Source organism: Pan troglodytes, chromosome 17 (genome assembly GCF_028858775.2).
Source record: "Pan troglodytes isolate AG18354 chromosome 17, NHGRI_mPanTro3-v2.0_pri, whole genome shotgun sequence".
NCBI classification, from domain to species: Eukaryota; Metazoa; Chordata; class Mammalia; order Primates; family Hominidae; genus Pan; species Pan troglodytes.
The window spans coordinates 26,454,076-26,470,327 of NC_072415.2; the positions used below are offsets into that span (position 1 = coordinate 26,454,076).

General features: G+C 35.7%; 1 protein-coding gene across 10 annotated transcripts in view; it reads left to right on the forward strand.

The window, feature by feature from the left end:
- The window catches only part of DLGAP1 (DLG associated protein 1), a 964,206-nt gene that overhangs the window by 25,713 nt on the left and 922,241 nt on the right, over positions 1-16,252 (forward strand). For 4 of the 10 annotated variants that reach the window (XM_054671843.2, XM_054671842.2, XM_063796015.1 and 1 more), the window contains exon 2: positions 15,003-15,124. The exons of the other annotated variants lie outside the window; for them this stretch is intronic. The gene's annotated coding sequence lies outside the window, so the exon portion shown is untranslated. The remainder of the gene's footprint in view (positions 1-15,002; positions 15,125-16,252) is intronic. 10 annotated transcript variants of the gene reach the window in all.

A 16,252-nucleotide genomic window follows, 5' to 3' on the forward strand; every position in this document is an offset into this window, starting at 1 on the left:
AGAGGCCAGGCTATGCAAAGTGCCAGCTTTACAAGATCATGAGCGGCTGTTTTGCTAAGTGGTATTGCCAATTTAGACTCACACAAGTGGTAAAGAAGCATCCCCAGTGTCCTAAATCCTTGCCAACACTTAGTGTCACCAGGCTTCTTAATTTTTACCAGTCTGGTCAGTGGATAATAGCATTGAAAAGTTATTTTTATTGTGATTTGGAGTCCAATATTTTTTCTGTAAGAAATGCATGTACAATGTTATAAGAATATGCAAAAATCAAAATACTTTATAAATGTTCACTTTATAAAAAATGAATGAGAAAAACATGACGCATTTTACATAAAGAAAATCTGTAATGCTTTTGTTATTGGCTGGGTATTTTCACACCTTCCAAGTGGTGGCTGTTGATAAATTCAGCAATAATACCTTTATGTTTATTAATATTTAATGATAATGTCGAATTAATTAAATGAAGTTCAATTTATTCATAGTTATTTGTTATATCCTGCTGTTCTAACTCATCCTGGAAGAGAATAGAGTGAAAGAGAAATTGCCTTTATATATAAATGACTCATAGAATTTCATATACTGACCTAAAGAGATTTCATTGCAAAGGTATTATAGAGGTAATAACACAGTAACTCTTAGGACTGTTTTGAGATTTTCACAAATTGAAAAATCCTTTTAGATCCTTGGTTGACAAATGCCCTGGCTGTGCTAATTATATGACATTTCCTGACACTAGTGACATGGCATGGCCTCTCCCAGCTTACATTATAGATTGTTTTCTGCCCCCATGGGATCTGATTTGTTAAGGCTCACTTTCTATTTTAATGTGGTGGAAGAATTTTAGAAAGCCTAGACCCCACTTTCACCCTCCACTGAAACAAATAGAAGCAGTGTATTAGTCAGTTTTCTCACTGTTATGAAGAAATACCTGAGACTGGGTAATTTATAAAGAAAAGAGGTTGAATTGGCTCATGGTTCCACAGCTGTACAGGAAGCATGGCAACATCTGCCTCTGGAGAGGCCTCAGGAAACTTTACTCATGGTGGGAGGCAAAGTGGGAGCAGGTGTCTTATGTGACAGAAGCAGGACCAAGAGAGAGACGGGGGAGGTGCTACACACTTTTTTAAAAACAGAGTCTCACTCTGTCCCCCAGGCTGGAGTGCAGTGGTGTGATCTCGGTTCGCTGCAACCTTCGCCTCCCAGGTTCAAGCATTTCTCATGGCTCAGCCTCCCAAGTAGCTGGGATTACAGGTGTGCGCCACCATGCCCAGCTAATTTTTGTATTTTTAGTAGAGACGGGGTTTTGCCGTGTAGGCCATAGCTGGTCTCGAACTTCTGGCCTCAAGTGATCCGTCCGCCTTGGCCTCCCAAAGTGCTGGGATTACAGGCGTGAGCCACCATACCTGGCCCCAGCTACACACTTTTAAACACTAGATCTCTGGTAATGCATTATCTTGATGACAAGACCAAGGCGGGTGGTGGTAAACCATTCAGGAGAAACTGCCCCCATGATCCACTCACCTCCCACCAGGCCCCACCACCAACACTGGAGATTACAGTTTGACATGAGATTTGAGGGGCGGACCCAGATATAAACTATCAAGCAGCTTTGCTATAAAATCTTGTTACCAAAAATAGATGAATAAACTCAGAGAAGTGGAACATCTTTTAGTAAAGATCCAGTGAGTGCCCAAAGTTAAGTGAAATTTAATACATACCTTCTTTGATCAGAGATCTGAACAATTTACATCCAGGTTTGACAGTAAAGACCATCTTTGTATTCTGAAATGATTTTGCAATAACACAGTGAGCATTGACACAATGAGGTCAGTTTAAGCATTATATTTCCCATAAAAGCGGTGAGCTCTGGACAGTCATCTATCAGTAATCAAAAATGATAACATTTGGCAACCACATTTATCTTGTGATCTACTCAGAACTCAGCATTTTCCCCATGACTTACAATTCAAACCTGTGGCCATCCCAGAGTATCTCAAAATAATGGATGACAGACAGCAAATGGTTTTCTGTCTGAGGCTGGATTGACCAGGCCCGGGCACTGCCTTTGTTGATTTGTCTCTCCTACTCCCTACTGTCTTTGAGTGCGTTCTACTATCTTTGATGGCAGCAAGGGACTCAATCTAAATTTCAGGTTCTGAGATTTGCTAGTTGCCATGCCAATTTACAAAACCTCCCTGAAGAATAAGCTCTTCCAATCTAAGGTTGCTGTGTTGCATTAGGAGGCCCGGTAGAGAACTGAGAAGATGTGGATTCCCAAACTTCTGTTTTACTAATGCTGGTGAATTTGCATAATTCAAGATCGCAGACTCACATATTCAATAGAGCTAAGGTATCCCTCCAAGTCCCATCCTTTGTTTATTGCATAACTCCCCTCCCAACTCCACCTCCAACCTTCTCCCAAGGTGGACTTACCCCATCTGCTAGGTTGCTCTGTCCCCATTTATTCTTCACTTCTTCATGTGGCTTTGCTCAATATGATATCACTACCACACGGGAACAGTCTCTCTGCTCCATTTGGTTAATTAATCTCCGACTGTGTCTGTGGCTCACCTTGTTCTTATGTTTACAAGATGATAAAAACTCTGAAAGTTTTCTTTCTTAGTTTTCATGCATCTTCATATATCATACCAAACAAACTACAGTTTCCAAAATCCATTATGGCAAGGCATTCTATTTCTAATTCAAAATCTATAATGCCTTTAACATTAGTAAGTTCATAATTATATCTCAATAGTTGATCTTCTTAACCAAAGTCACTTCATATGTTTATTATTTAACCTAACATATTTTCTCCTTCATTACAGTTATCTGCCTTCAAACCATTTTTACTTGGTATTCTTGAAGGGACCCAATCTCATTTTATTGGTTTTACGTGATATCAGATCTAATTGAGATAATTCATTTATAAGAGGAAAACAATAATTTAATAATATCTAGCATTTGCTGAGATCGTATTTTGTTCTAGGCAGATGATACTTCGTGTGTTAGATGTATTTTCACTTACCTCTTAGAATAACCTATAGTGTAGTAATATTCTTATCTGCACTTTATGGAAACTGAGGCACAGAATCGTCGTAGTCATACAGGAAGTAACTTGCTATTGTGGAACAAATAGCAAGGTGGTGCAAATGCAAGATGTCTGGCTCCTGACCCACCATTCTTAACACTATTCTCTACCTCCTTATCAATATGACACATGTTTTGTCCTCTTGAAATCCTTTCTGAACAAGATAGACCTTCTAAATCAATAAATCTGGTAGTACAAAAATTCAAAAGCACAAGCAATCACTGCCAGCATTTGTATTTAAGAGAAGGCATTCTGGACTTTAATTCAGAGCATGAATAAGACAATCCTTTATCAAGACCATTTGGGGAGAACTTTTTAAGGGGAAGATATCTTCTTCTGTCATGGCCTCAAATCAGGCCATACTGATTTTCTACATGCACTAAGGGTGTGGAGATGGGGGTTAGGGTAGCAGGGCTACAAGAAAGGATCAGCAGTTCTTGTGCACATGGAATGTCTGAATGCTGAAACAGAACTACATCACTACCACACAGCCACGCTGCTCTGTGGAGAACTTTTATCTTTTGCCTTTCACTGTGTCTTTATAGTGTTCTGGGTGTCATAACTTCCTTTTGCTATTGCTTTTCCTGGAAGTGAATGTGACTTTATCCATTTTGCAGAAAAAAAAGCCTGCACAATGTGAATCACTAGGCAATTGGCTGTTAGAAGAGCATGTACAACCTATTATGCTATAGGATTCCTGCCCTCAAGGAATTTACTATCATGCAATCAAATTCAGTGGGAAAGAGAGAAACTTTAATGAATGGCTTTATGAAAGTAACTCTAAAACCACTAAGATACGGTCATATTGGGGGAGTTGCAGGGGGAGAGAAGTAGGGAGAAGGGTTGTCCTCTTTCTTTCTAACCTCCCCTCAGTCTATCCTGTAGTTTAAATTCCATGAAGGTGCTGGCCATGTCTATTTTGATCACTGCATTGTCCTTAGCACCTATCATAACATCTAGACAATAGCAGGTATTCAATAAATGTTGGAATGTGTGAATGAGTAAGAATTTCAGGCTGAAAAATAGAGGGAAGTTGTTTTCTGCATTCTTGAAATCAATATCATATTCCTGTCCAGGGAACTGACTAAACTCTGGGTCTTTAGGCAGATATGGAAGTGTCCTTGGCACAGATTCAGTTCCATTTGCAGGTTTGTGTTCAGTGTGTCCTGTCATCATGACTGTACCACTACGCCAGTCCCTGGGAAGTGGACCTGGCACCTTCCTTCACCCTCACATCAACGGGAGGACAGTTGGAGCCTGAGTTCAAGTTTACCTCAAATAAAAGCATGAACATGGTTAGTCACCAGTATCCAACTTCAGACCAAGTGGCCAAATATTAAACAGTTAGTTTTACAGTTGGATTTCAAAATAATGTAAAGTATGTTGCTTTGCTGAAATATGAGTCAGCTAAACTCTTATAGTGATGATTTGTGGAACCATTTTATAACAATTTTTTTTGGTTTTGAAATATTTTTTCTAGATTTTGAGCTTCAAGAAATGACAACAATGAAAAAGGAAAGAAAATAAAAATCAAATTTTAGCACCCCGCCCCCCGCCCCGCCAAGGAATGCGTGGTTATGTTTCATCTCCCTGGATTCTTGCAAAGAGTTTTGTATATACTAGGCAGTAAATATGTGTTGGAGTAAATGGATAGGTGGAAGTAATTATATTTTAGATTTAAAAGAAGTTTCTTTCAGTGGAATAAACAATGCGGTAAATATTAGATGCATGCTGCTAGGGAAATTTAGCAATAAATTGGTTTTGTGAAGTAAATGAAGAATAAGGTGCAAATTTAGTAGTCAATTTGACCATCTCTTGTATTCGCAATTTCCTCTCCCCTCAAAAACAAAAAAATCATGTCTAAGAAATAAGTACTTCAACCAAACTACTGCTTTTATCTTTTCCAATTTGTGATTAATAACTTTTCTCTTTCAGATATACCATGAATTAAATCAGAATCCCACAGAGAACAGTTTGGTCACAGTTTGAAGGCATTCCCAGATGGTTTTAAAGAAAAATGAATTTTAAGAGACTGTGATATAAATGACTAATTTTATCCTTGAAAGTATTAATGGTCCCTTTATCTCAATGACTGGCCAGCTTGTATTATCTTTACATCAAGTATACATAAATTTAAACTTACAGTAAAAGATTTTCTTAATAATGAAACTAGGAGGATGGTGTAAAAATCAGAAATAGAGGAGGTGAATTCTGGAAAATGTAAGTCTTTTAGCTTTCTGCAAATTGAAATTAAGAATTTGCATGCTGTTAACACAGTTGCTTATCAGGAGTCAAGTAAACTAAAAAGGAGAAAAGTTTGCTTAGTTTCCTATTTAATATTCAGAGATCTGACTGCATCCTTTTAGGACTCTTTGCCAACTTCCACTATGCCCAGTAAATTAATATGACTTCATATTCTTTGCCCTATACTTCCCCAGGAATTGTTAAAAAAATTTTTTTTAAGATGGAGTCTCGCTCTGTTGCCCAGGCTAAAGTGCAGTGGCATGATCTCGGCTCACTGCAACCTCCACCTCCAGCTTCAAGTGATTCTCCTGCCTCAGCCTCCTGAGTAGCTGGGATTACAGGTGCATGTGACCACGCCTGGCTAATTTTTGTATTTTTAGTAGAGATGGAGTTTCACCATGTAGTTCAGGCTGGTCTTGAACTCCTGACCTCGTGATCTACCCGCCTAAGCCTCCCAAAGTGCTGGGATTACAGGCAGGAGCCAACGTGCCTGACTTTTTTTTTTTTTTTTTTTTTTAAATTCCTGGGCACTTTCCACTTAACTAGTGTCTCATGCTCCCAGGATATGGGAGGTGTATCACCATTCCCAGGATGTCTATATATGTTGTCCTGGGGTAGGCAACCTTTAAAGAAGTCTGTGAGTTGGCAGAATTGAAACAGTTCTCTCATAATTAGGTATGTGTTAGAAGAGGAGCACTGCATTCTCTCAGTGACAGGTGGTAATGACATATCAACCCTAGTTTTCTATCAGATGTTAGAATAATCTAGCACATTCTGTTGATAAAACATAAATCTTGAAAAATTTCTTTTAGATTATTTATAATTCTAACAAAGTTGAATCATTTACTATACTTTGTTGTAAAATGTTGAAAATTCCAACCAACAACAACCATTTAGGAAAACTATTTCTGTAATTTGATGTGAAATGCCGTGCACTTAGTAGGCAAAGAGAGAGTCATACAGTGAATTACAAAAATTTTAACAACCTAATCAATTTCATAGTTGTTAAATTAATTGTGTGCCATTTCTCACCTTAATATTAATGCAGATGTTCTGCCTGTGAGCACTGCACAATTTTCATTGTTTATTTTATGAAGAGCTACATAAAATTCTCCATAAAACTCTAACAGGACATTTTTTGATTAATCCATTTTCCAGGTGAAGAAGCAAATACCAGAGAAACTGAATATTTATTGCTTTGGGAAGAATTGGTAGATCCCACTTAATGATAGTGAAATAACAATTTCATGGGAATTTTTTTAGGTTTGAGCTACAAAAGTTACTTTCTAGTAGTAGTATATAAAATATCATTATTTTGTGAGTTATATATAAATAAAAATATCTTGGAAGACGCATTTTGTGGACAACAGCACTAATCGTTATGCTAATCATTACGCTAAGGTTAGTGCCTCTTCCAGAAACATTTAAATTTTATAATTTATGTGTATAATTTACGTTTGTAGATGTTATTCATTCATGGTCTCATTTACTTTACCAGGCATGCATAATTGGCTTTTAAATGGCTCATAGAGTATACTGACAACTGTAGGCTCGCTTTTTCTTAAATATAATGGAAGTTTGTTACATTCAGAAATAAAAGATTTTCTCCCATTTGTTAGGACAATACATGGATAATGCTAGTATTAATATTTTTGCTAAGGTGGTTCACATTTCTTTGATGTTTGGACTTTGTGATGTTTAGGAAATAAATATTTGAGTTTTTTCAAATTTATTTTTATATATTTCTATATAGTTTTTTCATTATCAGAAGACAATTCATATCTAAATTACATTGAAATGTCTGAAATTTTAAGAATTATAAATGTACTTTGAAGAAAAATTAATATGTGTTTAACAAATATATTCACTTTTTAGTTATTTTAAAATATTGTAAATAAACTCACTGCACAACATTTAAACCCATAGGTAAAAATGAGTTGGATACAATTCCAGTATTAATATTTTTGGGATCAATTTATCCAGATTGTTTTAAATACATATTTTTACTAAAATGTTATTATACTACACATACCATTTTATAAACTTTTTATTTGACAATATGGTGAATTATTTTATATGTCAGTAAACATGGCATTATATTACCAAATTTAATGGCTACACATCATGTCATTGTATAAATATACTATATGTGTGTACATATATTTTTATATATACATTTGTTTATATATATATTATAAATTAAGCCTCAGGTAAGCCCCCGTTATTGGGCATTTTATACTAGATTCAACCTTTCTTTTCAAATAAAAAAGACTGCGGTGAACACACTTGCACATTCACATATGAACCAAATATTTTTATGCTAGAGTTCTGAAATTGTCATTGCTGTGCTAAAGGCAATGTGCAGGTCAGGCATGGTGGCTCACACCTGTAATCCTAGCACTTTGGGAGGCTGACACAGGCAGATTGCTTGAGGTCAGGAGTTCGAAACCAGCCTGGCCAACGTGGTGAAATCCTGTCTCTACTAGAACTACAAAAAAATTAGCTGAATGTGATGGTGGCGGGTGCCTATAATCCCAGCTACTCGGGAGGCTGAGGCAGGAGAGTTGCTTGAACCTAGGAGGCGGAGGTTGCAGTGAGCCAAGATCCCGCTACTGCACTCCAGCCTAGGTGACAGAGTGAGACTCCATCCCCCAAAAAATAAAAATAAAAACTAAAAAACTATAAAGGCAATATGCACATTTTTTCCAAGACTTTTGCTTGACTTTGCCAAATGTTCTCTGAAGACATCATGCTAATTTAAATTTTTTCAAACGTGTATGAATCCTCTTTAACTCCATAGTCTTGTGAACTGTGGATGTTATTTTCAATATATGACAGAGTGCTTGTAGTAGGCTGAATAGTAATCCCCTAAAAGACATGTTCATGTCCTAATCCTGGAACCTGTCAATATCAACTCGTACGGCAAGAGTGAACATTACCTTATATGGCAAAGATGTGATTAAATTAATGATCTTGAAAAGAGGTTTACACTGGACTATACTAGATTCTCTGTGTGGGCCTTAAGTGTAATTGCATGTATCCTTAGAGTTGAAAGATTGAGGGAGTTTTGAGGTAGATGCATAGAGGAGAAGGTGAAGTGAAGACAGAGCAGAGAGAGAGAGAGATGTGGCTACAAGCCAAGGAATACTGACAGCCACCAGAGCTGGAAAAGGCAAGGAAAGGATTCTCCCCAAAAGCCTTCTGAGGGAGCATGGTTCTACCAACACCTTGATTCAGACTTCTGGCCTCAAGAAGAGGGAGAGTATAACTTTCTGTTATTTTAAGACACCTGATTTGTGATAATTTGTTACAGCAGCTCCAGGAATTTAATACAGTGCTATACAGACTTCACTGTTTTTGAAGATACTAATAATAGTTTCAAGGGAAAAATCTCTGAACCAAATTCTCAAGAATCATCAGATATATATGTATCATCATGTATAACAGACGGAGTGGAAAGAGAGATACTAAGGGTACCTTATCAATAATGCCTCATGGTTGATTTCATGTGGAGGTGATAAATGATAAGATGCACAATTCTGGCTTAAATATCTTAATGGAGGGAAATATGAATCACCAAGGTAGGTAATTAAGGAAGTGGAACAAGATGTTGAATTTAGCAATAGTATGTTGGGTTTGAGGTGCCAATAAACTATCCAGAGAGCAACTGTGTAGTAGTCTACAGTCCAGTAGTGTGATATTAGGCAAAATTATGAATCTGAGATTTATCAGTGCATAGCAATAACTAAATCCTTGGGTATGGATGAGGTCTTCCTAGGGAGAGAACTTAGGTGAGGACAGAGCCAATGATGGGGCCCAATGCTCAGGGACCCATTGACTGACCACTGAGGTGAGGAGAAAGAGAGAGAGAACTATAAGTAGAAATGAAAGATAAAGTAGGAACTTGACTTTATATTATTTTTAAATGTTAAGAGATTTTTATAAGCCAGAATATAGCCAGTCTATTTTGGTGAATGTTTCATGTCCAATGGAAAAGATTGTGTATTCTGCTGTTGTTGGGAGGAGTGGTCTATAAATGTGAATTATGCTGAGTTGGTTGATAATATTGCTCAGGTGTTCTATATCCTTACTGATTTACTATGTACTTGTTCTGTCAATTATGAGAGAAAAGTGTTGAAGTCTCTAACTATAAATTCAGATTTGTTTGTTTTCATTTTTATCAGATTTTGCTTTACATCTTTTAAAGCTCTAGGGTACATATTTAGAATTGTTATGTCTTCTTAGAGAATTGACTCTTTTTGCAAGACATAGTATCCTTATTTATCACTGATAATATTTCTCATCCTGAAGTCTACTTTACCTATTAGCATAGCTACCCTAGCTTTCTTGGGTTAGTGTTTCCATGCTTTAACTTCTTCCATCTACTTATTTTTAAGCTGTCTGTATCTATTTGACCTGTCTGTACATATGTAAAGTGTGTTTCTTGTGGACAGCATATACTTGGGTTTTGATTTTTTTTGCCATCTATGTTAGCTGTTTTCTATTTGTCTTACCTGTTGTTTGTTTCTCTTTTACTTACTTCTTGTAAAAATTTAGCATTTTTATGTTTCTATTTTTCCCCTATATTATTTACTCAATTTTGTTAATTTTTTAGTGTTTGCTCTGTGATTTGCAATAAATATCAAGTAGAGTCTACCTACAAATATTATAATCCCACTGCATGCATTATGTAAGGACCTTAAATAATATATTCTGAATTTCCCTCCCATCCTTTATCTTATTATTTTCATAAATTTAACATTGAAATATGCTACAAACATACAATATGTTGGTACCATTTTGGCTTTAGAGAGTCAGTTATATTTTAGCGCAATTAAAATACGAAAAAAATTTATTTTCCATTCATTGATTCTATTTTCAGCACTCTTTATTTCTTTGTGTAGATTGAAGTTCCTGTTTGCTATCATATTCTTTCTGCCTATAGAACTTCCTTTACCACTTTTTGAAGGGTAGGTCTGCTGGCAATTAATTATTTCAGTTTTTCTTTGTTATTATGGTATGGTTTGGCACTGTGTACCCACCCAAATCTCATCTTGTAGCTCCCATAATTCCCACGTGTTGTGGGAGGGACCCAGTGGGAGATGATTGCATCATGGGGGTGGGTCTTTCCCATGCTGTTCTCATGATAGTAAATGGGTCTCACCAGATCTGATGGTTTTAAATAAACTTCTTTCTTTTGTAATTTGCCCAGTCTTGGGTGTGTCTTTATAAACAGCATGAAAACAGACTAATACATATTACTTCTTCATTTTTGAAAAACACTTCAAAATATTTTCTTAATTCACATTTTTTTTAGCACTCCATTGTCTTCTAGCTACAAGTCTGCTATAGTTCTTATCTTTGTTCTTCTGCATGTAATGTATCTTTTTCTATAGTTGCCTCCAAGATTTCCTCTTTGTCCTTTGTTTTTAGCAGTTTGAATATGATATACCTGGGTGGATTTTGTTTGCTTTTTATCTATCATGCTTTGCGCTCTCTGAGGTTTTCTTTTTTTTTTGGCTCTGTAGTTTGGTGTTTGTCTTTAATTTTTAAAAATTCACAGCCATGATTTCTTCAAATGTTTGTTCTGCCCTGTTGTTTCTCTTCTCTTTCTGTTATTCTATTTACATGTCAGTTAGACCATTTGATATTTTTTCACCTCTCTTGGATACTCTGCTGCATTTTTTCCAAACATTTTTCTCTATATATTTCTATTTGAGTAGTTTCTATTGATCTATCTTCAAATTCCTTGATTCTTTCTTCAACTATGTTGAGTCTACTAATGAAGCTGTGAAAGCATTCTTCGTCTCTGTTACAGTGGTTTTATTCAGTTCTAACATTTTCATTTGATTTTTTTATAGTTTCTGGCTTTCTGCTAAACTTCCAACCTGATCTTTTATCATATCCTTCTTTTCAGTTAAATCCTTTAACATTTTCATCATAGTTATTTTAAATTCCTTATCAGTTACTTCCAACATCTGTGTCATAGTTGAGTCTGGTTTTGCTGCTTACTTTGTCTGTTGGGAGTGTGTTGGTGGTTTCTGTTTTTTACTTTTTGCCTTTCTATATACTTTATGTTTTTATTGCTGTTGAAAATTGGACACCTTCTGTAGTTCAATGGAAACTGAAGTTAACAGTTTTTTCTGCCTAGTAATGGACATGCCTTTCCCTCTGTTGGGCCTTTAGTGCAGGGGTTTGAGTAAAACTAGTTAGGAGTTGGGTTAGGTGTGAAGTGTGTTATAATTGTTATTTCACTCAGTATACCACAGGTTTCAAATTCCTCTAGTAACAACTTGTTTTTAGGATTGAGGCTGGGTTGTCAAACGTGTTTTGTTTTGTTTTCTCTCAATGCTTGCTCTATCGCCAGCTTTAAGTCTTTCCTTTGCACTGAACCTTAGAGAAGGTCTCCTTCCACACTTGTGTTTCTCTCCAAGCAGCACTGTGGATTACTTAAGATATCTTAGCTTGGCAGTGAGAAGTGGCAGCAGCGGAGTGTTCTCTGTTGTTCTCATTTCACCACACTATTAGACAGACAGTGTGTCCCTCAATATTGAAGTGTGGCTTCCTTAGTTCTCCTGCCCCTTCCCATCTGTAGTTCTCAGCCCAGAATCTGCCTATCTTCCCCAGGGTTAAGTTGTTTTGTTTTGTTTTCTGTTTTCTTCCCTCAGCTGAAATTGGTTTTTTCCTGTGCCCAAGAGAGGCAGTGTTAGTTGCCCTTCACTCTGGACACTTTACTTAAACTTTCTCCAATAGGTTTATGATATTTTTCAGTTTCTCCAGCTTTTCATTGTAAGTGAGGGAAAGATCTCTTCCCAGCTTTCTTTACCTTAAAGTGAAAACTAGAAGTCTCTAGAACTCTTATTTTTTACTAAATCATTACACTAAAGACAGCAGTAAGCAAACGTTTCTGTCTCAGGACCTGTTTACACTCAACAATTATTGAAAACCCCATATTTACTGTATTAGAAATACAACCGAAATATTTTTAAATATTTATCAATTCATTTTAAAATAATAATAAACCCATTATTTATTAACAAAACATTTTTTGAAAATTAAATCTATTTCTAGAACAAAATATATTTAGTGATAAATATTTTAGTGATTGTTTTATAATTTTCCAAATCTGTTTACTGCCTGATTTAAGAGACCACACAGCTGGATTCTCTGCAACCAGTGGGTTGCCATGTCACAGTCACACATCATAAAACCTCTGGAAAATCCCACTGCAAACTCATGAGGGAGAGTGAAAAATGGAAATGGCATCTTAGTAATATTACAAAAATAGTTTTGATCTTACAGACTCCTTGAACAAGACCAGGGTTGACTTCCTTCAATGGGTATAGAATGACTGCAATAAGGAATAAACACACTATGCTCCTGACTTCTGACCCTCACACTAATGAATATATATATCAAGCCCCAGAGTGACAGAAAGTTCAGTTTAGTTTTGTTATACTTCATTTTGTAGGACTTAAGAAAGAGAAAAATAAAAAGTGAAAGTGAACCTAGTCAGTGTCTGAACTTGTGTTTGAACGCAGGTCTTCTGACTGTAGAGCCTGTGTTCTTTTCCCCCATGCCATTCTGTCTGTGATGGGTTGGAAAACAGGCAAGCCCAAGAGCACTTTTTGATTAATGCATATTTCCTATAGCATCTCATATTGGTCTTCCAAAAACTGATAACAACATCTCTTAGCCTCTTTGGCAGTAAACAAATATTAAGATTATTGGATCTTATAGAAAGTTAGATGAGCTTTGCCTTTGGGCATTTAGAGTTGTAGAGGTTTGTATATACACAGGTAGTTCATAGACTTCTGACTCTCTCATTAACCAAACATCTTTAATACTTTTTAAAAGCTCATGGTGTATGTTGTTCTAAAATGTCTTATGATGCATATCTTACTTGAACTAGAAAATGGTTGAGGTCAACCTGTAATTCCTTTATTTTTCATGAATAAAAGGAATTCAAAATGTAAAATTTGTTATTAATAAAATGTGCCAATTTTGATAATCCCTTCTAATGTAGGCATAACTCAATAGCAACCTATTATCATCTGACCTTGGTATAAGCTCATCTATGGAATTTGAAACTATTATAATTGATCCACAAAGGACACTATTGCCAGGATGCTTGAAAATAAATAATGACAGGATAGATAATATTGTATGATGAAGTGTGAACATATTCTTTGTTCTTCCTTAAAGGCCACTGAATCTTTGTTGAATTTCATGATGTATTAATATGTCACTACACATTTAGGTTCTGAAGCATACAATATATTCTAGCCAGAATGCTTGCCAAGATACTAGTGCCAGAATTGAAATACTGCAATGTGTTTATTGAAGAGCATAAACATAATAAATAGGACTGCGGTTTTATATTCTACTGTGAAACCTCAAAGCGATCAAATGAGAGGGAGAGAGAGAAAGAGGACTCACAAGTTCTGAAAAACTAAAACCAATTCTCAGGCACTTACCAATATAATTAATAATGCAAATAGCATGATGTAAACACCCTGTCTTTATTGAATTCCAGTTGTATTTCAGTGTGTTAGATTCTTCCCTGACATTGTTTCTGTTCTTCACAATGACTTTCTGAGGCACATGATAATCCCATTTTACAGATGAAAGCACTAAGGTTCAGAGAGTAAAAAAACTTAGCCCAAGACATAAAGTTAGTAAGTGACAGAGCCGATTTTTGGATTTTTGAATCTATACCAGCTGAAGTGCAAAACCTATACCATTTACATTCCACAAAGCTGATTTATTAACAGTAGAAAATAAGTGAACCAAATTTATAGTAAAAAAAGTTAATATTTGTTTTTAGAAACTTGAGCTGAATCCACTGTTAAAAGGCAATTCAGTATGAGGAATTATGTTCTAATGAACTTTACAAATCTGTAACCTGATTCATTGCATGCAAGTCTTACCGATTTAACAATTTTTCATTTTTTGAATGTTTATTTTATAAGGCAAGTAATAAATTTTAATATTACAAACACCACAATATTTTTGTAGCTTTTATTTTATAAACATTGTCATATCACATGTGCCAAATCAATTCAGTGACTCAGATTTTAAGATACTAATTAAGAAAGTTGTCCAGAACATGATACTTTTCATTTTTCAATTGTGGATTACATTTTCATACAATTTGTGTGTTATCCATCAAAAATACTAACTGATAATATATTATACAAGTGTTTGCTCTGGGTGCTAAGGTTTATAGAGTATGAGAAACAGTATTTGATTTAAATTCACTTTGTAAACTACTCATTGATTATAGATTGTTCCTCTACTATCAACAGTCATTATATATATATATATGTGTGTGTGTGTGTGTGTATATATATATATATATATATTTCAATTGACCCAATGTTTTAAACACAATGTTGTTTTGTATAATATCACCGAAAGTCCTGTAGAATGAGCACATCATCTTCCTTCAGAAATTAAGGACTGAAGATTCAGAAGATAAGTAACTTATGCAAATTGACACTGCTAGTAATTGGCAAAGTCAGAATTCAAATATAAGAATATCTAATTTTATAAACCATGTTCATTTGACAATATGAAGGTGCCACCTATTCTCACTTTGCTGAGAGAGAATGTAGTCTCTATATTACTACATTACTTATCATGATTCTTTTTTTTTTTTTTTTGACAGAGTCTTGCTCTGTTGCCCAGGCTGGAGTGCAGTGGCATGAATGATCTCGGCTCACTGCAGCCTCTGCCTTCCGGGTTCCAGTGATTCTCCTGCCTCAGCCTCCCGAGTAGCTGGGATTACAGGTGTGTGCCACCATGTCTGGCTAATTTTTGTATTTATTTAGTAGAGATTGGGTTTCACTATGTTGGCCAGGCTGGTCTGCAACTCCTGACTTCAAGTGATCCACCCATCTCAGCCTTCCAAAGTGCTGGGATTACAGGCATGAACCAGCATGCCCAGCCCTTATCATGATTCTTATAACAGACCAAATTATGTCATAATGACATTGCTTATTTATATGCTAAGCATCATATAAATACAATTATTCTATGTACACCAAATCTAAACTATCAAGTAACTTTTATTTATTGTTATGTGTAAAACAAAACAATTTCATCTTTATTTTGCAAAGCACTTCCAAGACATTTCATATAAATAGTTTAAATTTACTTTTATCTCTATCTTATTTTCCTGATGCAGGTAGTTGCCATATTATTGAATAATGTTTGTATTCTATTTTAGCAATGTTATATGTTCTTTAAATGGATTATCTTATTTAGTAATCACTTTTCATTCACATTGGAGATGAAGAAACTAAGTTCACTGAATTGAAGATTTGACCAGCTTCACATAGTCAGTGTCTCAGTCTGGCATTGAATGCAGCCTGTTGGATTCAGAGCCTAAGGATGAGGGACGGTCATTCATATTTAATTTGATGACCTCGTGCCACCTCAAAGTGAAATTATTTCTGAATTGTTAAGAAGGACTGTGAAATATCAGTTTCCAAAAACCGTTTTCTTGAAGTATAGAGTATATAAATAAAGTGTGGCAATGCTGTAATCATGATGGCCCAGCTTGATGAATTTTCAGAATTTATATCCATGTCAGTAACCCCCAGATAAGAAAGAGAACATTATTATTTCTCCAGAAACCCTTTTATCTTTCCTTTGAGCCACTGCCTTCCTACAAAGGAAACCCCGTCCTAATACCTAACACCAGATTTTATTTCTGCCTATGTTTGAGCTTTATGGAAATAATGATTATACTGTGTGTGTCCTTTTGTGTTTGGTTTCTGACTAAGATTAACTTTCCTAGAATTCAATCCTGAGATGGAGATTGACAAACAAGAAGTTGACTGGGGAGCCCTCGTGGCAGAATAGCCCGTAAGGGAGTAGGGGAGGGAGGTTCTGTCAGAAGGAGGAATTGAATGG